The sequence below is a fragment of the Theropithecus gelada genome, chromosome 11 (genome assembly GCF_003255815.1).
Source record: "Theropithecus gelada isolate Dixy chromosome 11, Tgel_1.0, whole genome shotgun sequence".
In the NCBI taxonomy this organism is placed as follows: domain Eukaryota; kingdom Metazoa; phylum Chordata; class Mammalia; order Primates; family Cercopithecidae; genus Theropithecus; species Theropithecus gelada.
The window spans coordinates 30,836,499-30,847,642 of record NC_037679.1 but is presented as its reverse complement, the minus strand read 5'-3'; positions in this window follow the sequence as shown (position 1 = coordinate 30,847,642).

Sequence of the window (11,144 nt, the reverse complement as noted above, 5' to 3'; positions counted from 1 at the left end):
TGAAGGTAAATATGTGCCTGAGGTATTGGATTGAACCATATGAAATTGCCATTTAGGTTCGTCTTGATTCTCCTGCAAGGCACCCACTCATCTTTCCTTTTTATTTCCCTTACCAAGCCCAGTGCCCCAGCCAAATTAATTTGCTAGTTAAAATTTGCTGGTTCCCATTTCTATGTCTTTGCATAAATCCTCCTCTTAAAATGTTACTCCTCTTAAAATGTTACCCTTGATCCAAGTCTCTTCTTTCAAAGTCCATTGCAAGTACCAAGTATTATTAAATGATTAAATTTATCTTTGTTAATTTATTACTTTGTTATTTCCTTTGTCCCATTTTTCTTGTTTTCTTTGCAAAAATACTCAGTTTTTCCGTATATGATGTTTACACCTAATCTTTAAGTTTTATTTTTATTTATTTATTTTTGTGGAATAGGCAATAGGCATGGCTTCTACTTAAAAAAAAATACAAACAGGGCCGGGCGCCGTGGCTCATGCCTGTAATCCCAGCACTTTGGGAGGTCGAGGTGGGCGGATCATGAGGCCAGGAGTTCGAGACCAGCCTGACCAACATGGTGAAACTCCGTCTCTACTAAAAATACAAAAATTAGGCATGCATGGTGGTGGGTGCCTGTAATCTGAGCTACTCAGGAGACTGAAGCAAGAGTATCATTTGAATCTGGCAGTTCAAGTGAGTTGCAGCGAACCGAGATTGCATCACTGCACTCCAGCCTGGGCAACAGAACAAGACTCCATCTAAAAAAAAAAAAAGAAAAAAATACAAGCAGGTATCCAGTTGTTAATAGAAGTTTGCTTCCCACCATACCTGGCATTTTTATTATTTTATAAAAATTAACAAGCTGAGTCTAAAATTCATAGGAAAATGCAAAGAACCTAAAATAATAATGAAAAAACAATTTAGAAAAGAACAAAGGTGGACGGTTAACACAATTTGATGTTAAGACTATAAAAAGCTACAAGAATCAGCACAGTGTGGTATTGGCATCAAAATGGACAAATCAGTGGAACAGAATAGTGTTCAAAATATAACCACTCAAAGATAAACAAATCATTGTTTTTAAAGGTGTAAAAGCAGGCCTGGCACAGTGGTTCACACCCATAATACCACTGCTTTGGGAGGTTGAGGCAGGTGAACCACTTGAACCCAGGAGTTTGAGACCAGTCTGGACAACATAGAGAGACCTTGTCTCTACAAAAAAATAAAAAAATTAGCCAGGCCTGGTGGTGCATGCTTGTAGTCCCAGCTACTCAGGAGGCTGAGGAGGCAGGATCGCTTGAACCCGGGAGGCAGAGGTAGGCTGCAGTGAACGAAGATCCCACGACTGCATTCCAACCTGGGCTACAGAGCAAGCCTCTGTCTCAAAAACAAACAAACAAACAAACAAAAAAAACAAAAAAAAAAAACAAGTGCAAAGCAACACAGTGGAGAAAGGATAGTCTTTTCAACAAATAGTGCTGGAACGAAAAAAATGGATTGCAATTCTTACCTTGTACCATATACAAAAAGTAATTCCAAATGAATCATAAACCTAAAACAATAAAACTTTTAGAATACATAGGAGAAAATCTTTGTGACCATGAGCTAAGCAGAAATTTCTTAGAAACACCACTAAAACACAATTCAGAAAGAAAAAGATTTAGTTGGACTTCAACTAAATTAAAAACTTTTGTTCTTCAAAAGACACTCGAGAGCCAGTTGCTGTGGCTCACGCCTGTAATCCCAACACTTTGGGAGACCAAGGTGGGTGGATCATTTGAGCCCGGGAGTTCGAGACCAGCCTGACCAATATGGTGAAACCCCATCTTTAATAAAAATACATAAATTAGTTGGGCGTAGTGGCAGGTGCCTGTAATCCCAGCTACTCGGGAGGCTGAGGCAGGAGAATCGCTTGAAGCCAGGAGGCGGAAGTTCCAGTGAGCCGAGATAGTGGCCACTGCACTCCATGGGCAAAACTCTGTCTCACAAAAAGAAAGAAGGGCACGGAGAGAGTAAAAAGACAAGTCGGACAAGAAAGAACTATTTGCAAATCGTATATGTGATAAAGGATTTATACCTAAAATATACAAAGAACTCTCAAAACTAAATTTTAAAAAGGCTAAAAAATGCACAAATATTTGAACAGACATGTCACTGAGAAGATATATAGAAGTCAAAGAAGCACATTAAAAAATGCTTAATGTAATATATCATTAGGAAAATGCAAATTAAAACCACAATGATAAACGCACCTATTAGAATGATTGTAATTGAAAATACTGATCATATTAAGTGCTGATGAGAACGTGGAGGAACTGAAACACTCATATACTGCTGGTGGAAATGTGAAATGGTACAACTACTTTGGAAAACAGTCTGGCTGTTTGTCAAAAAGTTAAACATATACCTACCAAATAATCCAGCCATTCACCTGATTAATAAAGAGAAATAAAAGCATCTGTCTTATAAAGATGTGGGCACACAAAAGTTTACAGTAGCTTTATTTGTAATAGCCCCAAATGGGAAACAATACAAATGTCTATCAACAAGTGAATAAACACACAAAATGTAGTTAATCTATACAAAGGCATATTACTTGTCAATGAAAAGGAATGAACTATGGATACAAACAACATGGGTGAACCTTAATGTAGTCATGCAGAATGAAAGATGTCAGACTCAAAAGTATACATATGATTTTATTTATACAAAATTATAGAAAATTCAAACTAATCTATAGTTTAAAGAAAGCAGGAATGGGAGGGAGAAGGGATTACAAGAAAGTGTAAGGAAATTTTGTGGGATGATGCATGTGTTAATTATCTTCACTGGGATGGTGGTTTCACAGATCAAACTTGTACACCTTATGTGCAATTAATTTTTTTTTTTTTTTTTTTGAGACAGAGTCTCACTCTGTTGCTCAGGCTGGAGTACAGGGGCACGATCTCAGCTCACTGCAACCTCTGCTGGGTTCAAGCAATTCTCCTGCCTCAGCCTCCCAAGTAGTTGGGATTACAGTTGCTTGCCACCATGCCTGGCTAATTTTTGTATTTTTAGTAGAGATGGGATTTCACCATATTTATCAGGCTGGTCTTGAACTCCTGACCTCAAATGATTCGCCCATCTTGGCCTCCGAAAGTGCGGGGATTACAGGTGTGAACCACTGTGCCCGGCCTGTGCAGTTAATTTTATCTTTACTATACTTCAATTAATTTTTGTCTACTATACTTATTAAATTTTAAAATATACAGTATACAGACTGTTCTGCCCTGACTTTTTTAAAAACTTAATATTCCTGTTGATTTTTTCTTTTAAATATACAAAGCTTTCTCATTCTCTTTTTTATAGCTATCTAAAATTCTATTATATACAGGCATAATAATTGATTTTACTATTCCCCTACTGATGTCAACTTACAGACAATACTGCACTGAAAAATGTTGTACAAACTCATTTCCTTCATACATAAGCATATTTACAGGATATATTCCAAGAAGTGAAACTGCTAGGTCAAAAGAAAAGACCATTTTGATTGCTGTTGCCAAATTGCCCTCCAGATCAGTCAGTTTTCGATGCAGGAAACAGAGGCCATTATAGATATTTTAAACAGGAAGGCACTTTTTAAATGGAATTTGGTGCTTATAAAGTTACTGGAAGGGTTGAAGGAGCAGGGTTTAAGAATCGAAGTTGAGCCTATGGGAATGAATCCCACAGTGACACAAACATGATTCACTGGAAGAACTACAACCTCTGGGGTCACCATGGAGCCCTGCTGGGAGCCAGAGGCCAGTCACTACAACCTCTCACTCCTGGGAAGCTGGAGAAAGAAGATGGAACACCACAATCTAGGGGTTAGAATGTCAGATTAAGAAGCTGCTGCCAGGCCGGGCGTGGGGGCTCAAGCCTGTAATCCCAGCACTTTGGGAGGCCGAGACGGGCAGATCACGAGGTCAGGAGATCGAGACCATCCTGGCTAACACGGTGAAACCCCGTCTCTACTAAAAAATATTAAAAACTACCCAGGCGAGGTGGTGGGCGCCTGTAGTCCCAGCTACTTGGGAGGCTGAGGCAGGAGAATGGCGTGAACCCGGTAGGCGGAGCTTGCAGTGAGCCGAGATCCGGCCACTGCACTCCAGCCTGGGCGACAGAGCGAGACTCCATCTCAAAAAAAACAAAAAAAGAAGCTGCTGCCACCACCACAGCCTCCTCCATAGTCAGGAAGCTGAACGATAGACACTTGATCACTGCTGCGTGGAAACTTTTTTCACTATCTGTAACATTCAAGAACTTCAAAACTTGGCCTTTGCCTCACTTTTGCCTTTCAAATCATGAGGAGAGAGTATATAGCTGGGAAAATTTAATTAGCATTCAGACTGCCCCCCATCTGCATAAAAACTTCGGGGTAACAGTTTAATAATTTCTCAGCCTCTACAACTTGAAGAGTATGTTGGGTGAATAAATCCAGAATTCACTGTCATCCTTAGTGGTTGTTCCAGTTTACCCCTCTATCAGCAAAAATACTTGTTCCCTCCGTTCTTACCAATAATATCTAGAATATTACAATGTTTTATAAAACTAAAAAATCTTTCTTAATAGGTTAAAAAGCTGGTATCTCAGTATAGTTTTATCTTACACTTCTCTTAATAGTAAAGTTGAACTTTTTTTCCGGCTTGAATCATTTTATACTTTTCTGTGAAAACTGTTTACAATTTTGCACCTTTTTATTTTTGGATTGTCAGACTTTTTCATTTCTAGGTGTTCTTTATAAATTAAGCAATGTATGATATGATTTGAAAATATTTTTTCCAAATTTGTCATTTTTCTTTAGACTATGCTTATGGTGGTTTTTTGCCGTGAGGAATTTATTTTATATAGTGATATAATTTATTTTTATATGTTGGGCATGGTGCCTCACACCTATAATCCCAGCACTTTGGCAGGCTGAGGTGGGCAGATCACTTGAGGTCAGGAGTTCGAGACCAGTCTGGCCGACATTGTGAAACCCTGTCTCTACTAAAAATACAAAAATTAGCCAGGTGTGGTGGTGTGCACCTGTAGTCCCAGCTATTTGGGAGGCTAAGGTAGGAATAATTACTTGAACCTGGGAGGCAGCGGTTACAGTGAGCCGAGATTGTGCCACTGACCTCTAGCCTGGGCAATAGAGTGAGACTCTGTGTCAATAATAACAATAATAATAATTTATTGTTACAAATTTATAGTGAAAACATTATCATTTCTTATTGTAAATTTTATTCCAAATTTTATATCAAATTCAGGAAAGCCTTTACCACACTAAAATCTTTAAAAATTCTCTGACAACCTCTTTGGGTACTTTAAACATTTCAGTTATCATATTTAAACTGGAATTCATTTTGGTGTATGAGGTATGAATCCAGCTTTGTTCTCTATAGCTCCCCAGGTGTCCTACTACCTTTAATGAATAAACCAAATTCTCCTCACTGAGTTGAAATATCAACTTTCTCCTCCACTAAATTCCCATATCTGGGTTCATGTTCCTTTTGTGTGAAGGAAATGATCTGTCTAGTCATATGCCAGTTCCAAACTGTTTTAATTATTGGAGCTCTCTTGTTTAAATATTTCATAAGGCCAGTCTTTCCTCATTGATTTTCAGTTTTCCTGGCTAGCCTTGCTTTTTTTTTTTTTTTTTCTGTCAAAGAAAATTTGGAATCAGTGATCTAGTTTTTTTTTTTTTTTAATCCTTATATATTTATTGGGATTGTGTTCAATTTAGAGAACTGGAATGTGTATGTTGTCTTCCTATCGAAGAATATGATATGCATCTCCATGTGTTTGCATTTCTTTTCCGGTGAAATAAAAAGTTTTGTTTTTGTGGTCTCGCATATAACTTGTTTATTCCTAGGTATCTTCTCTCCTTTGGTCTTACTTTAAATGGGGCCTTTTCTTCTATTATATCTTCCAACTGGCTGTTGTTTTTATAAATGAAAACTTTTTATTTCTGTGATGAATTTTATACCCAGTGACTGTATTAGTTTTAAGAGACTTTCAGTTGACTCTTTTAAGCTTTGCATTATCATCTACAAATATTAACTTTACCTTTTCCTCCATTTTTAATGGATATAAATTCTCTCACCTCTGTTAAATAAATCTTCCCTAGGTTTTTAAGTTCCTTGAGGACATTAATTATAGTAGTACATTTTGTATACCTTTCAGAGCCCCTGTGAAATGGTTTATGACTAACCTCCATTATGAAAATGGAAACACGAAGTGCCTATTAAATTCTGAATCTGCTTAATTTATTTATACCACTTTTGTCAATACCACCGGCAAATGAAACCAAAACTAATTTACTTCTAAAAAGAGATTAATTGATTCTATCCCATCTAATATCTTTTTCCTCTCACAAATCTTTAAAATGTTACATACTTTTTTTCCAAACAAAACAGGTCTTTTACCTTACAAGTCTTTCTTCTTGGATTTACATATGAAATTGTAAGCCAAACTAAGTTTTTAGTCAATAGGTTTGCTTAAATGTTCTTGGTGATACTCATACATTGTCTCTAGCAGTTTCCTTGAAATTATGTATGATTTCACTTAAAAACTACACACATATTAGGTACAACATGAGGGGGACAAATGACCAGGAAAGCTTAAAATTAAATAGATCCAAACCAACCACTGAAATAGAAGACTAAATGCTACAAACTATACAAGATAGTAAGTCTTACTTTATAGTCAGGAATCTTATGTGAACATATTTCCAAATGACACCAGTTTCCTAGATAGGAAGGATAAGCCAGTCACACGTCCATCTTAATATTACAGAAAATCAGAAGTTGCACTTTGATAAAGCATGTGTTTATTCCTCAGGCTATTTGCAAATGCAAGCATTCTAACCTCTAAGTTAATCTTTCATAAGATGAAGTAAAAGCTAGAAATAAGATGAAAATTAAGGAAGTACAGACAAAAAGTAGCTCTTAAAACTGCCCAGCAAAATGGATAAAATTTGTAGAGTTCCCTCACAGGGCCATGAGACACTATCCCAAGAGTAACTCTAAAGCTATTCTCAAATCTTATGATGAGGTTCTTTCTCTACTTCGATAACCAATTCTTCCTTGGACCTTATATTTCTTGGATTTTATATTGTCTGTGTGTATACCACAGAGGTTATTCTATGCTTTGCCTCTTTTCCTGTCCATTTCCTGTTTAATTCTCAGAGTGCCCCATCAGGCATTTGCAGAGAGGCTCCTTGTAGCATTTCTTGGTGAGTATGTACATTAAAATGTCATAAAATTTCATTTGAGTTTATATGGTAGTTTTAATGGTTTGCTTTGAATCTCCCATTAGATGTATTAAATTAAGTAACTGGCACATGAAATTTCTAGTTGCAAAGAAATAAAAAGCAAAAACAGCAAAATTATCTTGAAAAACTGAAGAAGTAAAAAACTTCACATATACTTTTAAAAATTCCATCACAGACTAAGGATTTTTGGACACAAAATTCCACTCAGTTTTTAACAGTGTAGCAAAAAATGGTAAACAGCTTCAGTTCTCTAGTTTCAGTGTTTCCAAGAGATGACAGGCATCATCCTAATGAGCTTCAAAAAACCAGAGCAGAGATGTAAGTGAATTCAAGGACAGCATTACTAAAAATTACGGCATATAAAAAATTTAGAATTCTTCATGCAAATACCAGGTAGCTGGAAGCGTCTGTGTAATTTATAATTTACTGATCACAAATAAAGGCTTTTTTTTTTTCTTTTGGCCAACTCTGAAAGAGGTATTAACCTTAAATTAGTTAAATTAGTGACTAGAGGTCATAGAAAATAGAAACAGTCTTAGTCTTCCCTAATGATATTTAAGCTGACTTTAAATAATCTCAGTAGAAGGCATTATTACGCTAGGGACATCCCCAAATTTCTCCATTTTATTAAATATAAGGTTTTGTTTTGTTTTGAAGCAGCGCTTGGCTTAGAAGAGCTGCTGGTGCTTCTTTTTTAAGCAACACTACAAATACCATGATGCTTTGACAATATTTTTAAGTGGCTATTTATGGATTCTTAACTTTTAATATGCTGAATCACAAATCTTGCCCATTTTTATTTCTCTAATGAAATCCATCCATAGTCCTAGAATTCATTATCGATAGAAAAGGACAAATAAAAGTCACTTGCCAGATTAGTGGTCTCAATCAACACTGAACTCTTAAGCTTTAGCTCTTAGTTACATACTTAAGAAAATTTCCTATTTTTAATAATCTTATCCCTGTCAAACATTCCACAGATGAGAATTGCTTACACATGGTGATTACTATGCAAATAATTCTACATCCAGTTAACAACTTCTTTTTTTTTTGAGACGGAGTCTCACTCTGTCACCCAGGCTGGAGTCCAGTGGCACCACGTGCACTCACTGTAACCTCCGTCTCCTGGGCTCAAGTAATTCTCCTGCCTCAGCCTCCCAAGTAGCTGGGATTACAGGCGCTCACCACCATGCCCAGCTAAATATATATATGGATTTTTCTTTTCTTTTTTTTAGTAGACGGGGTTTCACCATGTTGGTCAGGCTGGTCTCGAACTCCTGACCTCAGGTGATCCACCCGCGTCAGCCTCCGAAAGTGCTGGGATTACAGGCGTGAGCCCCCGTGCCCAGCCACAACTTTTAACTTTTTTTTTTTTTTTTTTTTTTTGAGACAGGGCCTCACTCTGTTGTCCAGGCTGTAGTGCAGTGGTGCGACCTCAGCTCATTGCATCCTCTAACTCCCAGGCTAAAGCAATCCTCCTATCTCAGCCTCCTGAGTAGCTGAGACTACAGGCACACACCACCACACCCAGCTAATTTTTGTATATTTTCGGATACAGATGGGGTTTTGCCATGTTGTCCACATTGGTCTTGAATTCCTGGGTTTAAGGGATCCATCCACCCACCTCAGCCTCCCAAAGTGCTGGGATTACAGGCATGAGCCATGGCTCCTGGCCAGCTTTTAACATTTTTGATTGGAAAGGGCCAGCTTTAGTCTTAGCAGAGCAGCAAACCAAATGTTGAAGAATAGGAACTGTCAAATGTCAGCCTCAAGGCAACATACCAAAGATAAGTATTTAGTAAATTATTAGCCTAGAACCTAGAACCCAAAATCTACCATCTCCTTAACAATGCCCTATCTGACCATCTTCAAGAAAGTTCACCCAAAATTATGTCTTTCACATAAATACATTTCTTATGCCACTACTATTGGCTAAAATCTTTTGATAGGGAGGAATTACTCCTGACACACCCTCTAGCTTTTCCTTTACAGGACTTTTATGTTTTGAAGAACTCATTAAATCACTAAATTTACTCACCTTTTGTGAACTAGGAAGAATGCAAAGTTACTTGTCTATAACCAACTAATGGGATAGTGTGTGTGTGTGTGTGTGTGTGTGTGTGTGTGTGTGTGTGTTTTAACAGATAATTTCGCTCTATTTTCTCCCCAGAAAGGGCCAGGAGGAATAGATGATTTAACTTTTTATATTATAATATCAAAAACATCCTTAAAAAGACACCAAAAACATGTTTAGAAAATTCATATTCATTAAACTATCTTTCTGACTTATATCTTCAACTTCAGAGAGGAAAACAGGGACCCACACTCTCAAACTGGAGAGCGCATTTAGAATTACACAAACTATTCTACTATGACTCAGGAATGGATTGTGTTCTGGCTTACTGTGTGGTGACAAGGCCACATCTGTCAAAAGCAAAGCAAACAATATGATTGCTTTTTAAATTGTATTTTTTCTAGGTTAAAAAAAATTACCACAAAACCAAACCAAACCAAACAAAAATGGCAGCTGTCTAAATAAGCAGAAGGCATCAGTTTATTCACTGCTACCACAAAATTTGGAGAAGCAATTTGGGTTAGAGCATCACTTACTTACACCCTTGAAGCTACAAAGTAAGTTATTCAATTTTAATCTGGCTTGAAAAAATGTATTATTTCCAAAATTCAAAAACATTCTTTCCAGCTTTACCTCAAATTCACTGTAAACTTCAACGACTGTCATTCTAATTACCTCACTCCAAAAGTTTGGCAGGTACATATATCAAATACAGAATGTGAACATGTGTGCATGGGTGACCTTATATCCCCATATAACTTACTTATATCTCGGACTATGGGCAACAGGTATCAGCTCCTCATCTCTAGGTTCCAACGATAAAGGAAGGCACTTTGGCTATCTGGTTCTCCCATGTACGCACACTGGGCACACAGCAGTTTGTGCACTGGGCATATACAGAAGGCACTCAACAAATGAGTGAAACTGACCAAAGTCATAAAAAGCTGAATGTTTTAAATTTTTAAAAAGACAATACAGAAACAATTATTAAACTCACATATGTGCTTAACCTGCTTTCTGAATTTTCATTTAAAGTCAAACATGAATAAATGCATTTGTTCTGGGGCACACGTTATACCTTGTGTCATAGCACACATATGCTAAGCTATAGTCTTGACAGTGCAGAGAAGATCCTATAAATTGTTGGACACTGCAATGCTCCCCAAGTAGGAAAATACATCAAGAGGATGAGCCTAACCCAGAGTTTTATGTGTATTAAGGAGCCTGGACTTGCACATTGCTCTTTCCCAACCCTATTTCCACAGAGGATAGCATTCAAGAGTTTGACTTACTTTCCCAGAACGCTACAGTTTTTAAGCTTGATGTATGATAAACTTACATCTTAAAAGTCCTGTAAGTAGTTAACTTCTAGTTCCAGAACTATCATTGCTGATTTAACTTGCTTTAAAAATGTATGATTCTAGGGTGGGCATGGTGGCTTGACTGTAATCCTAGCACTTTGAGAGGCCAAGGCAGGAGGATCGCTTTGTAACTAGTTCAAAAACCAGCCTGGGCAACAAAGTGAGAGCATCTCCACAAAAAACAAGAGTTGGCCAGGTGTGGGTGGTGGTGGTATGCACCTGTAATCTCAGCTACTTCGGAGTCTGAGGGGGGAGGATTGCTTAAGCCCAGGAGTTTGAGACTGCAATGAGCTATGATCATGCTACTGCATTCTAGTCTGTGTGGCAAAGCAAGACCCTGTCTCAAAAAAAACTTCTAGAAAAAGAAGTATGATTCTAGCTTGCCTTGGTAAATTGGTCAGTTCAGGGTGGAATTTGATATAGGGTAGAAGTTCC